Source organism: Loxodonta africana, chromosome 20, assembly GCF_030014295.1.
Source record: "Loxodonta africana isolate mLoxAfr1 chromosome 20, mLoxAfr1.hap2, whole genome shotgun sequence".
Classification (NCBI taxonomy): domain Eukaryota; kingdom Metazoa; phylum Chordata; class Mammalia; order Proboscidea; family Elephantidae; genus Loxodonta; species Loxodonta africana.
Genome location: NC_087361.1, coordinates 20145690 through 20167819, shown reverse-complemented (window position 1 = coordinate 20167819; position 22130 = coordinate 20145690).

Sequence of the window (22130 nt, the reverse complement as noted above, 5' to 3'; positions counted from 1 at the left end):
CTGAAGCTAAGTTCTTCTTCAGATAGTCCAGCTTCTATATTATGTGCTCATCATACAGACTGAATTAGTATGGTGAAAGGACATAACCCTGATGTGCACCTTTCTTAATTTTGAATCATGTAGCATCCCCTCTTTCTGTTGGAAGAACTGCCTCTAGGTATATGTACAGGCTCTGAACAAGCATAAAAGTGTTCTGGAATTTCTGTTCTTCTCGATGTTATCCATAATTTGTTATGATCTATACAGTCACATGCCTTCACATAGTCAATAAAATACAGGTAAACATCTTCCTGGTATTCTCTGCTTTCAGCCAAGATCCATCTGACATCAGCAATGATATCCCCCATTCCACGTCCTCTTCTGAGTGCAGCTTGGATTTCTGGTCATTCCCCGTTGATGTACTGCTGCCGGTACTTTTGAATGAACACCAGCAAGATTTTACTTGCGTGTGATATTAATGATATTTTTTGATAATTTATGCATTCTGTTGGATTACCTTTCTTTGGAATGGGCACAAATATGAATCTCTTTTAGTCAGTTGGCCAGGCGACTGTCTTCCAAATTTCTTGGCATAGATGAGTAAGTGCTTCCAGTGCTGCATCTGTTTGTTGAAACATCTCAGTTGGTATTCCATCAATTCCTGGAGCCTTGTTTTTTACCAGTGCCTTCAGTGCGGCTGGACTTCTTCTTTCAGTGTCATTAGTTATTAATCATATGCTACCTTCTGAAATGGTTGAACGTAGACCAATTCTTTTTGGTACTGTGACTCTGTGTATTTGTCCATCTTCTTTTGGTGCTTCCTGCATTGTTTTAATATTTTCCCCATAGAATCCTTCAGTATTGCAACTCAAGTCTTGAATTTTCTCTTCAGCTGTTTCAACTTGAAAAATGCTGAGGGTATTCTTCCCTTTTGATTTTCTAATTCCAGATCTTTGCACATCTCATTATAATATTTTACTTTGTCTTCTCTTGCCACCCTTTGCTCCAAACATGAAAGATGCAGACAAATAGTTCTTTGTTATTAACAAGCAAATATTATTTCATCTAAACTTAAATATTGTTAGTCTGGAAAATATGTCTTGTTCAGTGAAAGGAAGCTCAAATTATATTGTTCTGTTTCTGTTTAACCACCTGTCTTGTTTTACAACATTTTAGAAATCATTCAGACTTGAAAACATAAGGTGTTACTTTTAAATAGCCTCCACCTGCTGGCTTAATTTTCCTCAGTCTTACGGTGTTACCAAAAATGGTGTTCCCATGGGACACTTAGATGTGACTGCCACATCCAGTCTAAAGAATACACTATATACTATAAATGTTCTTTTTCCATTCTAATTCTCATTTTATTCATTTTTATCACCTTATCTTCAGGTTTCCATGGAAACTCTAAAGGGAGATAATTAATTATGTATTTTCCATGTTTACCAGTTTAAGTAGAATTCTTACCGTGGGGCTTAATGCTGGGAAACTGTTCACCTCATCACAGATGTTGGTGTGTTCCCTTTAACAGGAATTATGTATCACTTCTCCCATGAGATTTTAAACAGAGCTTTGCTTATTGGTGCAATTGAATTATTTTATGTTCTTTTATGTGAAGCTATTTGCTTGTAACCATTTATATGTTTTTGAAATGTGACGTATATGTGTAAATATATAAACTTATCCTCATTGATCTCATAATTTTGATGGTTGGTTCCCATTCATTCCTCTAATATTAGGAATTTTGAAAAATTGGGCTGAATGTAAAATGAACAATTGCTAAAAAGCCTTGGAGATTAATTTTTTGTGACAATGTAGTGATATAGCAGTAACAGGAAAAAGCAACTCATTTTAGGAAGAAAAATAATAACTTAATTTCTTCTAATACTCCTAATATGCACATATCCATATCTACAAAGTAAAAAAAAAAAGTAAACTAAATTAGAAATTAAAAAAAAAATAATAAGATTGCTCTTACAATACATACCATGCTTCTTTTTTCATTTTATTGCTTCCATTTTTCCCCTCTTTCTACTTGTCAAATGGAAAGGCTGCTTCTAATCTTTAAGATGAAAGGCATGCAAAATCCTATTTCACAGGTCTTAAGTTCCCATGCTTTGAAAATTTGGATAATGAAAAAGAAAGACAGAAGAAGAGTTGATATATTTTAACTGTGGTTTTGGCAAAGAGTATTGAGCATACTGTGGACTATCAAAAGGATGAACATATTGATCTTAGAAGACATACAACCAGAATGTTCCTTAGAAGAGAAGATTGTGAGACTTTGATTCGCTTACTTTGAGCATGTTATCAGGAAAGTCTAGTCACATTAAAAAAAAAAATCATATTTAATCTTACAGTAGAGGGTCAAAAAAAATGAGGGAAACCCTCAATGAGATGGATTGGCACCATAGCCACAACAATGAATTCAAATGTACTAAGGATCATGAAGACGGTGCAGGACTGGGCAATATTTCATTCTGTTATACATTATATTGCCATGATTCAGAGCAGACCTGATGGCAACTAACAACAACAAGGTCCCATGCAAATGTTAAGAAAGAAAAAAGAGAGAAGGAAACATTAAAAAAAGAAAAAAAGATTGAAAAACCTAATTTAATTGAACGAGAAATTTTTTTTAAATATTTGTTGCGTGTTGATAAAGGCAGATTATTTACCCTTTATTCTTCACTTATCACTTCCTTTTCATATTTTGATAGTTAAAAATGTACCTAAAAATCTCACTATTCCTTATTTTATTTCATAACATATTCAAGTGCCTTAACACAAGAATTGCAGAAGCAGAGTTCATTTGGCTCTTCAGTTAAACAACAGTTTCCTTTCAATTGTACTTAGCCATTTTCCAGCTGAAACATCAAAGGTATTTATTTCTTTCTGTTGCTGTGACCTGGTGGCATGGTGATCAAGAGCTCAGCTGCTAACCAAAAGACCAGCAATTTCAAACCACCAGCCACTCCTCGGGAACCCTATGGGACGGTTCTACTCAGTCTTATAGGGTCACTATGAGTTGGAATCAACTCGACGTAAGTTGTTTTTTTGTTTTAATGGTGACTATCAGTTGGAGAACAGACAGAATAGCAGTTAATCACCTTCTAGTTGGAGGTCTTTCCTAAGGAGACTTTAAATATCAATAATGGTCCCCTAGTATGTGTTCCACAAAACCCAAGTATCTTACATTTTAAAATGTTTTATATCATTGGAATACATTATGTAGCTAAGACTGGAAAATACTGAATTAGACAATACTAAACTATTATTTGTACTGCAAGAATTCTCTGAGACTTTTCTTTGTTGATGATAATTATAAAGAGTAAAAGGGAATTTATTATGCCATACTTAACTGGGAAGAAGGACCTGGCAGTATACTGAAAAAATTGGCCAATGAAAACCTTATGAATAGGTGCAGAACATTGTCTGTTATGGTGCTGGAAGATGAGACCTTCAGGTTGGAAGACACTCAAAGTATAACCGGGGGTGAGCTGCCTCCTCAAAGTGAGTCAACCTTAATGATGTGGATGGAGGAAAGCTTTCAGACCCTTCACTGGTTGAGGTGGCATGACTCAAAATGAGAAGAAACAGCTGAAAATATCCATGAATAATCAGAACATGGAATTTATGAAGTATGAGTCTAGGAAAATTGGAAGTTCTCAAAAATGAAATGGAACACATAAAGATGGATATCCTATACCTTACTGAGCTGAAATGGACTGCTATTGTCCATTTTGAATCAGACAATCATATGATCTACCATGCCCAGAGTGACTAATTGAAGAAGAATGACATCTCATTCACCATTAGAAAGAACATTTCAGTATCTATCTGGATATACAGCAAAGGCAGTGATAGGATTATACCATATGCCTATAAGTAAGACCAGTTCGTGCAATTATTATTCAAATTTATGCACCATCCACTGATGCCAAAGATGAAGAAACTGAGCATTTTTACCAACTTCTGCAGTCTGAAATTGGTTAAACATGCAATCAATATGCTTTCGCAATTACTGGTGATTGGAATGTGGAAGGTGGAAACAAGGAAGATGGAACAGTGGTTGGGAAATATGATGCTGGTGATAGAAATGATGCCTGAGATCATATGATAGAATTTTATAGACCAAGGACTTCTTCATTCCAGGTACCTTTTCAACAACATAAATGACGACTATATATGTGGACCTCACCAGATGGAATACACAGGAACCAAATCGACCACATCTGTGGAAAGAGACCATGTAGAAACTCAATATTATCAGTCAGAACAAGGCCAGGCAGGGACCAACGACAGAGCAGACCATCAACTGCTCATACACAAGTTCAGGTTGAAACTGAAGAAAATTAGAACAAGTCCACAGAGCCAAAATATGACTTTGAGTATATCCCACCTGAATTTAGAGACCATGTCAAGAATAGATCTGACATATTGCAAGCTAATGACTGAAGACCAGGCAAATTTTGGGATGACATCAAGGACATCATACATGAAGAAAGAAAAAGGTGATTAAAAAGACAAGAGGGAAAAGACCAAAATGGATGTCAGAAGAGACTGTGAAACTGGCTCTTGAATGTAGAGTACCTAAAACGAATGGAAGAAATGAAGTAAAAGAGCTGAACAGAAGATTTTAAAGGGCGGCTCAAAGAAGACAAAGTAAAATATTATAATGAAATGTGCAAAGACCACCAGTTAGAAAAACCAATAGGGAAGAAAATGCTCAGCATTTCTCAAGCTGAAAGCACTGAACAGAAAATTCAAGTCTCATACTGCTATACTGAAGGATTCTATGGGGAAAATATTGACCAATGCAGAAAACATAAAAAAAAAAGATGGAAGAAATACAGAGTTACTGTATCGGGAAGAATTGGTTGACGTTCAACTATTTCAGGAGATAGCATATAATCAAGAATTGATGGCACTGAAGGAAGAAGTCCAAGCTGCACTGAAGATAATGCCAAAAAAAACAAGTCTCCCAGAATACCAATTGAGATGTTTCAACAAACAGATTCAGCCTTGGAGGTGCTCACTCTTCTATGCCAAGAAATTTGGAAGACAGCTTCTTGGTCAACTGACTGGAAGTGATCCATATTCAGGCCCATTCCAAAGAAAGATGATCCAACAGAATGCAGAGATTATTGAAAAATATCATTAAAATCACATGAAAGTAAAATTTTATTGAAGATAATTCAAAAAACGTTTGCAGCAGTATATCAACAGGGAACTGCCAGAAATTCCAGCCACATTTAGAAGTGGATGTGGAACAAAGTATATCATTGCTGATATCAGATGAATCTTGGCTGCAAGCAGATAATACCAGAAAGATATTTATCCATGTTTTATTGATGTGCAAAGGCATTCGACTATGTGGATCATGACAAATTATGGATAACATTGTCAAATTCCAGACAATTGTACTCCTGTGGAACTTGTACATAGACCAACAGGAAGTTGTTTGAACAGAACAAGGGGATAGCGTGAGGTTCAAGATCAGAAAAGATGTGCAACAGGGTTATATCCTTTCATCATACTTATTCAATGTATGCTAAGCAAATAATCTGAGAAGCTGGACTATGTGAAGAAGAATGTGGCATTAGATTGGAAGAAGGCTTACTAACAAACTGCAATGTGGAGATGACATAACCTTGCTTGCTGTAAGTGAGGAGAACTTAAACCATGTATTGATTAAGATTGAAAACTACCCTTCAGTATGGATTACATAGTAACAGAGAAAGCAAAAATTCTCATAACTGGACTAATAAGCAACATCATAATAAATGGAAAAATATTGAAGTTGTCAAGGACTTCATTTTACTTGGACCCACAATTAATGTCCATGGAAATAGCAGTAAAGAAATCAAATGACACATTGGATTGGGCAATCTGCTGCAGAAGGGTTCTTTAAAGTGTTAAAAAGCAAAGATGTCACCAAGAGGACTAAGAAGCACCAGACCGAAGTTGTGGATTTTTAATCACCTCATATGCATTCAAAAACTGGACAACGAATAGGCAAAACTGAAGAAGAATTGATGCATTTGAATATGGTATTGGTGAGGAATATTGAATATACTGTGGACTACAGAAGAATAAACAAATCTATCTTCAAAGAAGTATAGCCAGAATACTCCTTAGAAGCAAAAACGGTAAGGCTTTGTCTCAATTACTTTTCACATTATCAGTGTGGATCATTCCCTGGAGAAGGGGCTCATGCTTGGTAAAGTAGAAGATCAGTGAAAAATGAGAAGACCTTCAATGAGACAGACTGGCACAGTGGCTGCAACAATGGACTTAAACATAGCAACAATTTTAAGGATGATGCAGTACTGGACACTGTTTTCTTCTGTTGTACACAGGGTTGGTATGAGTCAGAACTGACTCGAGAGCATCTAACAACAACCAAAAAAAAACAAACCAAATCCGTTGCTGTTGAGTCGATTCCAACTCATAGTAACCTTATAGGACAGAGTAGAACTGCCCCATAGAGTTTTCAAGGAGCTCCTGGTGGATTTGAACTGCCAACCTGTTCGTTAGCAGCCATAGCACTTACCCACTACGCCACCAGGTTTTCCCTAACAACAACGTACTTATCTAAGTAATTTGAACACGTTTCACTTTTTAATGGCTATCACTGAGTATGTTTTCCCTCCAAACACATTTTAGAAAATAATTGTATTAGCAATAGATTTTATTTCAGGGCCAAAAGTAAAGACAAAATTTGATAGAGGAGAATTTATTCTTTCTGGATTTCTCCATCACCAAAGCGACAGGGTATCTAAGGAAGTTTGGTAGCTTCAACAGGCAACCCAAGTAGAGATGGTGTTCAAGGAATGTTGCTGCTCTAAGGAGTAGAGATCAGGCACAGCATTTGGGATAATGATATGGATTTGGGTGCCATTAGCTTATTAAAGGGGCCTGGGTGGTGTAATGGCAACTAATGACAGCAACAAAAACAACCTCTAAGGAAAAAAAAAAGACAAAACAAAATAGTCGCAGTCAAATTGATTCGGACAGACTCTTGACAACCCCAAATATTCCAGAATATACATGTGCTTCAATTAATGATTTTTCAGAAGTAGATCTCTAGGCCTTTCTTCTGAGGCATCTCTGGGTGGTCTTGAGCTTCCAATCTTTCTGTTGGCAGCCAAACTTGTCCATGGTTTGTACCACCTAGGGAATCCATTAGCTTATTAGTTAGTGGTTGTTAGGTGCATGGAAAGTAATTAAATACATGATCTAGAGATAAGACTATGAAAAGAGAAGAAGAAAAATCTGAGTAGAATGCTAGAGAACATCAATGTTTAAGAAACACACAAGAAGGAGTGTCAAAAAGGAACCCGAAAAGGAATAGGTCAGCATGTTAGAGGAGAAGAATAAATATTAGGAAAAGATAATCTATATTGGATTCTAGGTTAATAGTTCTATATATGTTGACATTGAGGAAGCCAACTGCTAAGAACACGAACAAATGTTTACAGAAGTATCACTGAATATTGAAAACATATTTCTCATTTACATTTGTAATTTTTCTAGAGTATTTCTTAATTTATGAGAAAAATAAAGTTAACATATTTCCTTGTCTAAGCAGATTTTGTGTATGTGTGTGTGTTTGCATATATAAAATATGTTTTTGAAGACATTAACCTCTTTTTAGTTATTCATTTATACAGAAGACAACTGTATTATAATCTGGGTAAATTATTATGTTATGGTAAGTAGTGGTAGTTAAAAATATAGTTACAAAATATTTTAAAAAATTCCCAAGATTTGAGGTGAGACCAAGATGGTGAAGTAGTTAGATGCTTCCAGTGATCCCTCTTACAACAAAGACCTAAAAGAAACAAGTGAATTGGTTATATATATGACAAGCTAGGAACCCTGAGCATCAAAGGCAAAGCTAAGGAATTAGACTGAGTGACGTGGTAGGGAGAGATCGTGCAGAAGCAGCAAGGATTTGATGAGACCATGACAGTGCCTCAGCTCTGATTCCTTGGCACGTTCCTTGGTGTGACTGTGGCAGGGATGAGGGTAGTTTCCCAGGACATGGCAGCTTCAGGGAAAGAAGGCAAGCAGGGTGGCACACACCTGACCCTGTGGTGTGTCTACAGCAGGGCTGGCCACGGCATTTAGGAAGTGGCTGCTTCAATGAAAGAAGGCAACCGAAGTGCCAGCACCCCTGAGCCACTGGTGTGATGGCCGCTGGACTGGTAGTGGAGTTTAAGACACAGATGCTTCAGTGAATGAAGGCAAGCACAGGACTCAGCCCTAACCCCACGGGGTGATCTCAGCGGGGACCCAGCCAGTGCGCACAGGCTACATTCGCCTCTGGAATCTGAGATAAAATAGTACTCTCTCAGCACAAGATAAGTGATTTTGTCTAATTTACTGCATGGATCTAATAGTTCCTTCTATTGAAAGAACTCTCTTCTATCTGTCTGATCCCTTCTCCCTCTGTCCCAGCCAGCTTCATTAACAGTTGACCTCCCTGGGACTGAGAAAGGTCCTGCTGTGCTCCCTGAGTCAAATTAAAAAAAAAAAAAAAATTACAGCAAAAGCAAATGAAATAGAAAACAGAAAAACAATTGAAAGAGTTAACAAGACCAAAAGCTGGTTCTTTGGAAAGATTAACAAAATCAATAAACCACTCGCCAGACTGACAAAAGAAAAACAGGAGATGAAGCAAATAACCCGAATAAGAAATGAGATGGGTGATATCATAACAGACCCAGTTGAAATTAAAAGAATCATAACAGACTAAAGTTGTACTATAACAAATTTGAAAACCTAGAGGAAATGCACAAGTTTAAAGAAACACAGTACCTACCTAAACTAAGACAAACAGAGTCAGAACAAATAAATAAATCTATAACAAAAGAAGAGATTGAAAAAGTAATAAAAAACTCCCCACAACAACAACAACAAAAGCCCTGGCCTGGATGGCTTCACTGGAGTAGTTTACCAAACTTTCAGAGAAGAGTTAACACCACTACAACTGAAGGTATTTCACAGCTTAGAAAAGGATGGAATACTCCCAAACTCGTTCTATGAAGTCAGCATAACCCTGATTCCAAAACCAGATAAAGACTCCACAAAAAAAGAAAATTACAGACCTATATCCCTAATGAACTTAGATGCAAAAATCCTCAACAAAATTCTAGCCAGTAGAATTCAACAACATATCAAAAAAAAAAAAAATAATAATTCACCACAACCAAGTGCAATTCATACCAGGTATGCAGGGATGGTCCAAAGTTAGAAAAATAATCAATGCAATCCATCACATAAATAAAACGAAAAACAAGAACCACATAATCTTATCAATTGATGCAGAAAAGGCATTTGACAAAGTCCAACACCCATTCATGATAAAAACTCTCAGCAAAATAACAATAGAAGGAAAATTCCTCAACATAATAAAGGGCATTTATACAAAGCCAACAGCCAGCATCATCCTAAGTGGAGAGAGACTGAAACCATTCACCATGAGAACAGGAACCAGGCAAGGATGCCCTTTATCATCACTCTTATTCGACATTGTGCTGGAGGTCCTAGCCAGAGCAATTAGGCTAGATAAAGAAATAAAGGGCATCCAAATTGGCAAAGAAGAAGTAAAAGTATCTCTCTTTGCAGATGACATAATCTTATACACAGAAAAACCTAAAGAATCCTTAAGAAAACTACTGAAACTAATAGAAGAGTTTAGCAGAGTATCAGGATACACGATAAACAAACATAAATCAGTTGGATTCCTCTACACCAACAAAGAGCAATGAAGAGGAAATAACCAAAACAATACCATTTACAATAGCCCATAAGGAGATAAAACACTTAGGAATAAACCTAACCAGAGACGTAAAAGACCTATACAAAGAAAACTATAAGACACTACTACAAGAAACCAAAAGAGACATATATAAGTGGACAAAATACCTTGCCCATGGATACGAAGACTCAACATTGTAAAAACGTCTATTCTGCCCAAAGTGATCTATAGATACAATGCAATCCAGATCCATACCAGTGATTTTTTTAATGAGATGGAGAAACAAATCACCAACTTCATATGGAAGGGAAAGAGGCCCCGGATACGTAAAGCATTACTGAAAATGGAGAACAAAGTGGAAGGCCTCACACTATCTGATTTTAGAAACTATTATACAGCCAAAGTAGTCAAAACAGCCTGGTACTGGTACAACACCACATACATAGACCAATGGAACAGAATTGAGAATGCAGACATAAATCCATCCACATATGAGCAGATTCTGTTTGACAAAGGCCCAAAGTCCATTAAATGGGGAAAAGACAGTCTCTTTAACAAACGGTGCTGGCATCACTGGATATCCATTTGCAAAAAAAATGAAACAAGACCCATACCTCACACCTTGCACTAAAATGGACTCAAAATGGATCAAAGCCCTAAATATAAAATCTAAAATGATAGAGATCATGGAAGAAAAATACAGACAATGCTAGGAGCTTTAATACATGGAATAAACAGTATACAAAACATTACTAGAACCACACAAACACCAAAAGAGAAATTAGATAACTGGGAGATCCTAAAAATCAAACACCTATGATCATCCAAAGACTTCACCACAAGAGTACAAAGATTACATACATATCGGGAAAAAGTTTTTAGCTATGACATCTCTGATCAGCAGCTTATCTCTGAAATCTACATGATACTGCAAAAACTCAACAACAAAAAGACGAATAACCCAATTACAAAACGGGCAAAGGATATGAACAAGCACTTCACTAAAGAAGACATTCAGGTAACTAACAGATACGTGATGAAATGCTCACAATCCATTATGCTCACAAGCCATTAGAGAAATGCAAATCAAAAACTACAATGAGATTCCATCTCACTCCAACAAGGCTGGCATTAATCTAAAAAACACAAAATAATAAATGTTGGAGAGGTGGTGGAGAGACTGGAACACTTACACACTGCTGGTGGGAATGTAAAATGGTACAACCACTTTGGAAATCGATGTGGCACCTCCTTAAAAAGCTAGACAGAAATACCATACGATCCAGCAATCCCACTCCTTGGAATATATCCTAGAGAAATAAGAGCCTTTACATGAACAGATATATACACACCCATGTTCATTGCAGCACTGTTTTCAATGGTCAACTGGCATAATAATAACTATTAGGAAAACATTCTGCACCCCACTTTGGAGAGTGGCTTCTGGTGTTGTAAACGCTAGCAAGGGGCCATCTAAAACAAGATGCATCAATTGGTCTCAATCCAACTGAAGCAAAGGAGAATGAAGAATTCCAAAGACACAGGGTAATTATGAGCCCAAGAGACAGAGATGACCACATAAAGCAGAGACTACATCAGCCTGAGACCAGAAGAACTACATGGTGCCTGGCTATAACCGATGACTGCCCTGACAGGGAACACAACAAAGAACCCTTGAGGGAGCAGGAGAGCAGTGAGATGCATACCCAAATTCTTGTAAAAAGACTGGACTTAATGGTTTCTGACTGAGACTATAATGACCCTGGAGGTCATGGTCCCCAAATCTTCTGTTAGCCTAAGATGGGAACCATTCCTAAAGCTAACTCTTCAGACAGGGATTGGACTGGACTATGAGACAGACAATGACACTTGTGAAGAATGAGCTGCTTGGATCAAGGAGACACATGAGACTGTGTTAGTATCTCCTGTCTGAAGGGGAGTTGAGAGGGTAGAGAGGGTCAGAAGCTGGCTGAATACACAGGAAAAGAGAAAGTGGAGGGAAGGAGTGTGCTGTCTCGTTAGGGCGAGAGCAATTAGGAGTATAAAGTTGTTTATAAGTTTTTAATGAGAGTCTGACTTCATTTGTAAACTTTCACTTAAAGAACAATAAAATTTTTTTTTAAAAAAGAGCCTTTACATGAACAGATTTGTGCACACCCATGTTCATTGCAACACTGTTTACAATAGCAAAAAGATGGAAGCAACCAAGGTGCCCATCAACACATGAATGGGTAGATAAATTATGGTATATTCACACAATGAAATACTATGCATCGACAAAGAACAATGATGAATCTACAAAACATTTCATAACATGGAGGAATCTGGGTGGCATTATGCTGAGTGAAATTAGTCAGCTGCAAAAGGACAAATATTGTATGAGGCCACTATTATAGGAACTCAAGAAATAGTTTAAATACAGAAGAAAATATTCTTTGATGGCTACAAGAGGGGGAAGGGAGGGAGGAAGACGGGGATTCACTAATTAGATAGCAGATAAGAACCAATTTAGGTGAAGGGATGAACAACACACAATACAGGAGAGGTCACACAACTGGACTAAACCAAGAGCAAGGAAGCTTCCTGAATAAACTGAATGCTTTAAAGGCCAGTGTAGCAGGGGTGAGGGTTTAGGGACCATGGTTTCAGGGGACATCTAGGTCAATTGGCACAAAAAATCTATTAAGAAAACATTCTGCATCCTATTTTGGAGAGTGATGCCTGGGATCTTAAACGCTGGCAAGTGGCCATCTAAGATGCATCAGTTGGTCTCAACCCACACGGGGCAAAGGAGAATGAACACCAAAGACACAAAGTAAGTATGAGCCCAAAAGTAAGAACGGGGGACATAAATCAGAGACTACATCAGCCTGAGACTAGAAGGACTGGATGGTGGCAGGCTACAACCATTGAGTCTCATGACAGGGAACACAACAGAGAACCCCTGAGAGAGCAGGAGAGCAGTGGGATGCAGACCTCAAATTCTCATAAAAAGACCAGACTTCATGATCTCACTGAGACTAGAAGGACCCCAGAGGTCATGGTCCCCAGACCTTCTGTTAGCCTAAGACATGACCCATTCCCAAGGCCAACTCTTCAGACAGGGATTGGACTGGAGTATAAGACAGAAAATGATGCTGGTGAGGAGTGAGCTTCTTGGATCAAGTAGACACGTGAGACTATGTGTGCAGCACCTGTCAGGAGGGGAGGTGTGAAGGCCAAGGAGGGCAGAAGGTGGCTGAATGGACATGGAAATACAGGGTTGAGAGAGGGAGTATGCTGTCTCAATAGGGGGAGAGCAACTAGGAGTAAATAGCAAGGCCTGTATAAGGTTTTGTATGAGAGACTGACTTGATTTGAAAACTTTCACTTAAAGTGCAATAACAATTTTTTAAAAAATTCCCAAGAACTTACACTTTTAAAGTTTATTTTTTAACTTATAATTGTTGAGAAAATACATATATGCAAAAATATAGAGAATAATATAACAAATCTACATTTAGTCATATAACTTCAATAATTCTGTAATTTCATCTACAATATATAAGAAGACATAGTTGTAAAAAAAGGACTCCATTTTGAAAAGCTTAATTGTCATAATACTATTGCAGTTAAAAATTCACAGTTTTTTAAACAATTCAAAATAGATTGGATATTTGATGTAAGCTGTCCAACCTATGCTAAAATTTAATATCAATATCTAGTTAGTGCTCAAATTTAACTGATTTTAAAAATACATATGTATATATGTGTTTTTATTTGGATTTATTTATTTTTATTTGTTTATTTGTGGTTACAGCCTGAGAATTGGTTTACACGTCTCCGAAATGTCTTTTAATCTATAGATTTCTTGATCATATCTTTTTTCCCCTTGAAAATCGTGTTGAAGAATTTGGATTACATATTTTGTAGAGTTTCTCACAATCTGAATTTTTTTTTATTACATTTGCATGCTGTAATAATTTGTCATGTTCTTCCTGTATGTGCTATATCATACGAGATATGTATATGTATCCTTTGCCATTGTCTTCGAGTGTATTCCAACTCATAGTGACCCTATAGGACAGAGTAGAACTGCCCCATAGGGTTTCCAAAGAGGCACTGGTGTATTCGAACTGCTAACCTTTTGGATAGTAGCCAAGCTCTCAACCCCAGCGCCACCAGGGATCCTTATTCTCTCATTTGGTGTTACAAAATGGTGATGTTCTAACTTTTTTTTTCCTACTTAATTACAAAACTGGGATAAATCTATAAAGAGAAACTCCCCTTATCAATAATTTAGTTAACCTAAAGCATTTTTTTTGATAAATGCAGGATTTTTTTTCCAGTTAATTATCAATTTTTAAATAATCTTTTTAAGAACAGTTTTAAATTACACAAAAATTATGAAGATAGTACAGAGTTCCCATAACACCCAAACCCAATTTTCCTTATTATTAGCATTTTATATAAATGCAAAGTGTTTGTTACTTTGATGATGCCATAATTATATATTATACACTATTTCTCAAAGTAGAATTTTTTTTTTTTTAATTTCAATAGTATCCAATTTTACCCACTATTTTCTTTACGAATTTGCTTTTGGTATTGTGATTAAAAACTCATCGCCAGACTCAAGTTCATCTAGATTATTTCCTATGTTTTCTTCTAAATGTTTTATATTTAGACCCGTAATCCGTTTTGAGTTTTTTTTTTTTTTTTTTCTGAGAGGTGCGTGTTCTATGTCTAGGTTTATTATTTTGCCTACAGACATTCAATTTTTCTAGCATCTTTTTTTTATGTTTATTGTGCTTTAAGTGAAAGTTTACAAATCAAGTCAGTCTCTCACACAAAAACTTACATACACCTTGCTACATACTTCCAATTGCTCTCCCCCTAATGCAACAGCCTACTCCCTCCCTCTACTCTCTCTTTCGTGTCCATTTTGCCAGTCTCTAACCCCCTCTACCATCTCATCTCCTCTCCAGGGAGGAAATACCAACATAGTCTCAAGTGTCCACCTGATCCAAGAAGCTCACTCCTCACCAGCATCCCTCTCCAACCCATTGTCCAATCCAATCCCTGTCTGAAGAGTTGGCTTTGGGAACGAGTCCTGTCCTGGGCCAGCAGAAGGTCTGGGGCCATGACCACTGGGGTCCTTTTAGTCTCAGTCAGACCATTAAGTCTGGTCTTTTTATGAGAATTTGGGGTCTGCATCCCACTGCTCTCCTGCTCCCTCAGGGGTTCTCTGTTGTGTTCCCTGTCAGGGCAGTCATAGATTGTAGCCAGGCACCATCCAGTTCTTCTGGCCTCAGGCTGATGTAGTCTCTGGTTTATGTGGCCCTTTCTGTCTCTTGGGCTCATAATCGCCTTGTGTCCTTGGTGTTCTTCATTCTCCTTTGATGCAGGTGGGTTGAGACCAATTGATGCATCTTAGATGGCCGCTTGCTAACGTTTAAGACCCCAGACGCCTCTCTCCAAGGTAGGTCTAGCATCGTTTTTTGGAAACATTATGCTTTCTCCATTGAATTGCCTTTTTTTCTTTTGGGTCTTATTCTTTCATCAGTAGTCATGAAGGCAGGCAGCATAAGTCTTCCAGTTGTGCTTCTTATTACCATTTTGGCTATTCTAGGTCTTTTGTCTTTCCATATAAACTTTAGAATCAGTTTTCCTGTATCAGAAAAATAGCTTGCTATGATTTTGATTACTATTGTGTTGAATCTATAGATCAAGTTGGAAAAATTGATATCTTAATATGTTCAGTGCATGAAGACAATCTCTTTACTCATGTCTTAGATCTCTTTCTTTAGAGTTTTTTTTTTACTTTTCTACATACAAATCCTGTTATACATTTTTCAATTTATACCTAAATATTTCATTTTATTTGGTGCTATTTTAAATTTTATTTCAAATTCCAATTGATAAAATACAGGGAATCAATTGATTCTCTATATTAACCTTACGGTCCCTGACGTTCCTTTACTCACTTATTAGTTCCAGGAGTCATATCATCTGTGGACAAAGACAGTTGTACTTCTTCCTCTCATATATGTTTGCTTTTTCTTTCCTTTTCTTATGTTAAGGCACTAGCTAGATCATTCAGTGTTATGTTGACTAGGAGTGATGAGAGAGGACATTCTTACCTTGTTCCCATTTTAGGAAGAAAGTGACCAATTTCTCAGCATTAAGTATGTTAGCTGTAGTTTTTCTTTGTTTTGTTTTCTTTTTGTTTGTTCTTTTTTTTTTATGTTTTCTTCTTTATTCCTGGTTTCCTGAGAGTTCTTTCATGAATGTGCAGTAGATTTCTCAAATGCATTTTCACCTTCAATTGGTATGGCTGTATGATTTTGCTTCTTTACCTTGTTGATATTATGGATTACATTACTCTTTTTGATTGTTGTAATGGATTGGCATTCTTGGAATAAATCTCACTTGATCGTGGTAAATAATTACATTATGCAGCACTGAATTTGATTTGTTAATATTTTCTTAAAAAAAAACTTACCTGTTTTTAAAATAATTGATACATTATATGCTCTGAAGTTGAGCAATTTTTTAAAATTGTACGCTTTGGTTTTAACATATCTAATGTGTTTCACACTATTCCAAGTTTTGTCCTATATGAACTCAAATTCTTCCATTTTTAATCAATGGGATCCTAGTGAATTTAGACACTGAGTTCCTTTGACATGACCCAGTAGTACTCAAGGTGTTCCAGATTTCTCTTATGCATTTCCTGCTTTACATCTAGGTAATTCCTTTTGCAAAAAAAAGAAAGAAAAACCCTCCAAAAACAAAATTGCATTTTTTTTAAACTAAGGAATTGTATTAAGAGATCAAAATATCAATACTACTTTATGCCATGATACTACCTTATGCCATAGTCTAGGCTTTTTGATGACAGAATTAGGGAGTTATAGTGATATGACTTATAGTCATCTTTTAAACTTAAATTCAGTACTAGTGGTTTTAACTGAACCCCATTAATTCAATACCTATCTTTTTTCCTTTGGTGTTAAAGATGCCAGTTTTGAGCACACCACCATAATTAATGAATTCTTGCTAAATTTCTATGTTATAAATACTCTCACCATGGCCAACTGCAAGGTATCAATGTGACATATCTGAACATGGAGTTGTACAGGGATTCACATAAATGGCACGTATGAGCTGGTCAAGCTGGCTTCAGCTTATAGATATCTAATTATCCCACAATCTTTTATTGAATAGTGTGTATTTTGTCTAGTCGAGAGGCCACGTTTGTCATATTCCAAATTTCCAAATGCACTTGAACATCTCTTTCTATTGATGAGCCCATAGAAATTTATTTTATATTTGTAGCCCTTTTTTAATTGTTGTTGGCCTTTTCCAGTAACTCCATTTGCAGATGCTCTTTATATGATAGAGATAATAGCTCTTTGTCTAGGAGAGAACTTTCAAATAATTTTCTCAATTATTTTTTTTATATTACTCGTAGAGATTTTCTCTATGCAGATTTTTTAAATTTTCATGTATTGTATTTTTACCCAAATAAAGTGTGCATTCTACATTTGTTTGCCAACTGATTCCTCCCCCCATGAAGTATTTTTGTAAGCATACAGCAAAATGCAAAAAAATTGGCATAGTGGAGCTTAGGAAAATACTTCAGTTTGCTTAGATGTGCATTATTTGCATAAAATATGGTACTTGAAAGTATCAATCTTTTCTTCAATTATTTTTGGATTTTGAGAGATAGCAGCAAACATTTCCACTCCCAGGTGATAAAAGAGTTTACTCATGTTGCCTCTGGTACTCGAATAGAAGTGTGTATATATATATATATTTTTTTTTAACTATGAAATCTGGTCAATTTGAATGTTGTGAATTATGGACCATTTTTTATATTTTTTTCCTCACAGCAAGTGATGTACTGGTAAATGTTTTTACAACATTTACCAGCTCTGATTTTTAGTATCTCAACCCCTAAAATGGTCAGGATAATAATACTGAATTACAATTACAATAGCTGGCAACATAATCAATATGTTATTGAAAATGGTTTGTTATTTTTAGCCTTACCATGTATTCAAAGAGATATACAGAGTTAGATGACTGTGCTTTACAGCTACATCTCATTTTCCAGGTCAGGGAGGAAAAAAGGACAAGGTTTTTCTTATCGGAATTTTACAAAGTAACTTAGGAAAATCATATGTTTTCATGATGTTGCTTCTTTCTATTTGTGAAATAGCACGTTTTCCCATTTGTTTACATCTACTTTTGAATCCTAGGAGTATAAGAATATTTTCTCCATAAGCATCTTAGATTTTTCAAGTTTTAAAATTTTGGCTGTATATTTTATTATTTCTTTGACAACCAATTATTTTATTTTACATTCTACACCTGAACTGTTTGTGTGTGTGTGTGTGTGTGTGTGTGTATAAAGGCTATTAACATTTCCGAGTTGATTTGGTAACCTACTACTTTACTGAATTGACTTATTTTTTATGATAGACTTCCACTGATTCTGTTGAGGCTTTCAGATATGTGCAGTCATATTATCTACAACCAGAGATCATTTTTATTACCTATTTTGAATTTCTATGCCTTTAATTGCTCTCTTATCTTTTGCATCAGTTAGTACTTCCAAATTGTTAGACAGTAGTGAAGATAAGATTTTTCTGTTCTTTATAATTAATGGGGTATTACCACTCTTATCTTTTTCTCTTCCTTTCCCTCTCCCCAATCACCTCCCACCAAAAAAAAAAAAAAAAAAGATGTATTGAAACTACATACACACGAGTTAGCATGTTCTTCTAAAAATTTATCTAGGAAAACAATTTCATTGAGATGATAAATTAACATATTATTCTTCCAGATATTCCCATGAGCATCCAAAACAGTTCAGAAGGTAATGTAACCAGCAGGAAATCTAGTGCCTTCTTGGAAGAATGGGTTGAAAGGGAGAAAAAGAATGAAAAAACACTTGTGTCTGTGCTGTGTACTTGGGGATCTCTAGGACTTTGAACGGCATCTAGTAATATCTGCTGAGTAAACATAAAGTAGGAAAAAAAATTTTTTTTGTACTTGTTTGAGAATAGGTGCATGCTTTTTTACGTGCTGTACAGGTATAGCTGAAGACTGAATAAGAATTTAAAAAATTTCATAATATACGTTAACACAAGATGACCAAAACCTGTTGCCATCTAACTGATTCCTACTCACAGTGACCCTATTATAGGCCAGAGCAGAACTGCCCCATAGGGTGTCCAAGGCTGTAAACCTTTATGGAAGCAGACTACCACATCTCTCTCACAGAGTGGCTGGTAGGTTCAAGCAACCGATCTTTTCATTAGCAGCCAAGGCTTACCCAGTCTGCCACCAGGGCTCCTAACATAAGATTGTTGCTGTTGTTAGGTGCCGTCAAGTTGGTTCTGACTCATAGCAACCCTATGTACCACAGAACAAAACACTGCCTGAACCTCCACCATCCTCACAATCATTGTTATGCTTGAGCCTATTTTTGCAGCCACTGTATTAATCCATCTCTTTGAGGGTCTTCCTCTTTTTCACTGACCCTCTGTTTTACCAAGCATGATATCTTTCTCCAGGGACTGATTCCTACTGATAACATCTCCTAAGTATGTGAGACGTAGTGTTGCCATCCTAGTGTTAGTGTTTTTAGCATAAGATTAGCTGATATAATTTAAAATAAAAGTAGTATAAGTGTTAAAATCAGTTTTCTCTAAGATAGACTTAATTTATAAAAAGACAGCAACCGAACGAAGCTACTAAAGTATCAACTGCTTTTAGCCTGAGTTATAAGTAACTATTACAATTTTTTTGTGTTTTTTATTACAATTCGCTGCTTTTTTTTTCTAAGTTGAATTTACAAGAACAGCAGTACTTTTACTTTTTCTGCTTTTAAGTATTTCTATGTTTTTATTTAGTGAATGTGAGTGCTAAAGAGTCTTAAAGCTATAAAATGTGTACTTGTTGAGAATTTAGAGCTTAAACATCGTATCTACCAATTCTTCAAATTTTAGAATATAAATATTTACCACTGGTATTTTGTTTACTGCCTTGAACGTATAAGTGGAAAGCATTTGTTTTTCCTACCTTCAATATTACACCTAAAATGAAAACTTAAAGTAATATTTCTCAAAAATGGTCTCCCAAGTGTGAGTCTGAAATCCCAGAGTCCTGGTATACCAGCCTGAGGAATACTGTGAAGGAATAAACCACTAGCTGTGAATAGAGCAGAAAGCGCAGTTGTGTTGTCCACGTATGGGCATTGTATAATTCCTCTTACAGCAAATTAATAGGCCAGGAGAACCAGGCCCCTACAAGGGCACATGATGACTCAAGATAGGAGCTGGAATGATAATGATCCTGAGATTATGTGGACAGATTTGAGAAGGAATTTAAAGATTAGAGATAAAAATAATGTAACAGAATATTTTACATCTGCTTGGAAAGTAAGGAGCCCTGGCAGCACTGTGGTTAAGAGCTTCGGTGAACTGCAACTGCTAACCACAAGGCTGGCAGCTCGAATCCACCAGCCGTTCCTTGGGAACCCTATGGGGCAGTGCTACTCTGTCCTATAGGGTTTCTATAACTTGGAATTGACTCAATAACAATGGGTTTGGGCTTTTTTGGTTTGAAAGTAGGGGCAATTTAGAGTTGCTCAATTAGATAATGTGGAAATTGAGAAAATCAAGAAGTAGAGCTGAGAAAATTATACAGAAAAAATTTGCTGGCAGACAGTCAAGAAATGTTCAGCTGAAATTTGGATTTCAAATAGATATTACCTTGGATTTAGTTTAAAAAATATTTTATGTTTGCCTATTTCTATTAAGAATTTAAAGCAAAATATGATGTAAAGCAAGTGAATGGCATAAGCCTAGGGTAGAGTTGGTATTCCTAGTGATCTCATTTCTTCCCAGGATCCCTTCTTAAACAGGGATGAGGGGAAAAGTCTGAGTGATGGGCTGAGGGTGGAATGGATGCAATGGATGCAAAGTGACCTAAGGAATACTCGACACATGCTCCACACTTACAAACAGGGCTTTGAAAATACTTAGTCACATCATGGTAAATGGGTAAGTAGAAAAAATATTCCTATAACTTCAGTAATTTGATTGTAGTCTTTTCTCTCAAGTTGTTGTTGTTAGGTGTTATCAAGTGGGTTCTGACTCATAGAGACCCTATGTAAAACAGAATGAAACACTGCCCGGTCATGCGCCATCCTCACAATAGTTGTTATGCTTGAGCCCATTGTTGCAGCCACAGTGTCAATCCATCTTGTTGAGGGTCTTCCTCTTTTTTGCTGATCCTGTACTTCACCAAGCATGATGTCCTTCTCCAGGGACTGGTCCCTACAATAACATGTCCAAAGTACGTGACAGGAAGTCTCGCCACCCTTGCTTCTAAGGAACGTTCTGGCTGTACTTCTTCTGAGGCAGATGTATTTGTTCTTCTGGCAGTCCATGGCATATTCAATATTCATCACCAAAGCCATAATTCAAATGCATTGATTCTTCCTCAGTCTTCCTTGTTCACTATCCAGTTTTACATGCATATGAGGCAGTTGAAAATATCATAGCATGGGTCAGGTGAACCTTAGTCTTCAAAGTGACATCTTTGCTTCTCTCATGGCCTCCTTAAAATCAAACAGAATATCCGTATACTACTGATATTTAACTATGGTTTTGAGAAATTGCTTTGGACACTGGGTAAGGAGAGGTGAGTGAAAAAAAGAAGATGGAAATCTTGAAGCCAGGATTTTAAACATTAACGGGAAGAAAACCCTATATATTCTCATATATTGCAGTAGCATATTCCCCTCACAGGTGTAAAAAATCTAGCAAATACCTTTTATTTAGACTTTTCCCTGGAGAGAAGTAATACTAAAAATATCTTTTGAAAGATAGCTCAGCAGGGACACTGACCAAAGCAGAGCGCATCGACCACACAGACCTGGACTACCTCTATTTGTTCGTATTTCCCACGTATCAGGCCCAGCTCTCTCTTCTGTCGCAAACTGTGAGTGTGGAAATTCTAATCCCTTCCAGCTATTCAAAGAAGAGATGTTAGCGGTAACTCAATTGCCTTTCAGTGTTGAACCAAATAGAGATTCTCTTGAAATCTGATCTTACATATCCCTGATCTTTAAAATGATTTTTCTGAGTACCTTAGATTTAATTTTTCAGAAGCCGGAACTGATGGATTATTTTGTGTTTACTGAGTTTCTTTTCAGTAGATAAGAACTTAAAAGGAATTTCTGTGAAAGGGGAAAAAAATGATTTCCCTCATTTGATGAGACTGCTTCATCGATCATAAAACTAACTTGTAAGTAATTCAGCTTTTATAAGAGTCTTTTAAAAAGAATCTGGCTAAGCTGACAAGACTATATTTGAAGTTTTTT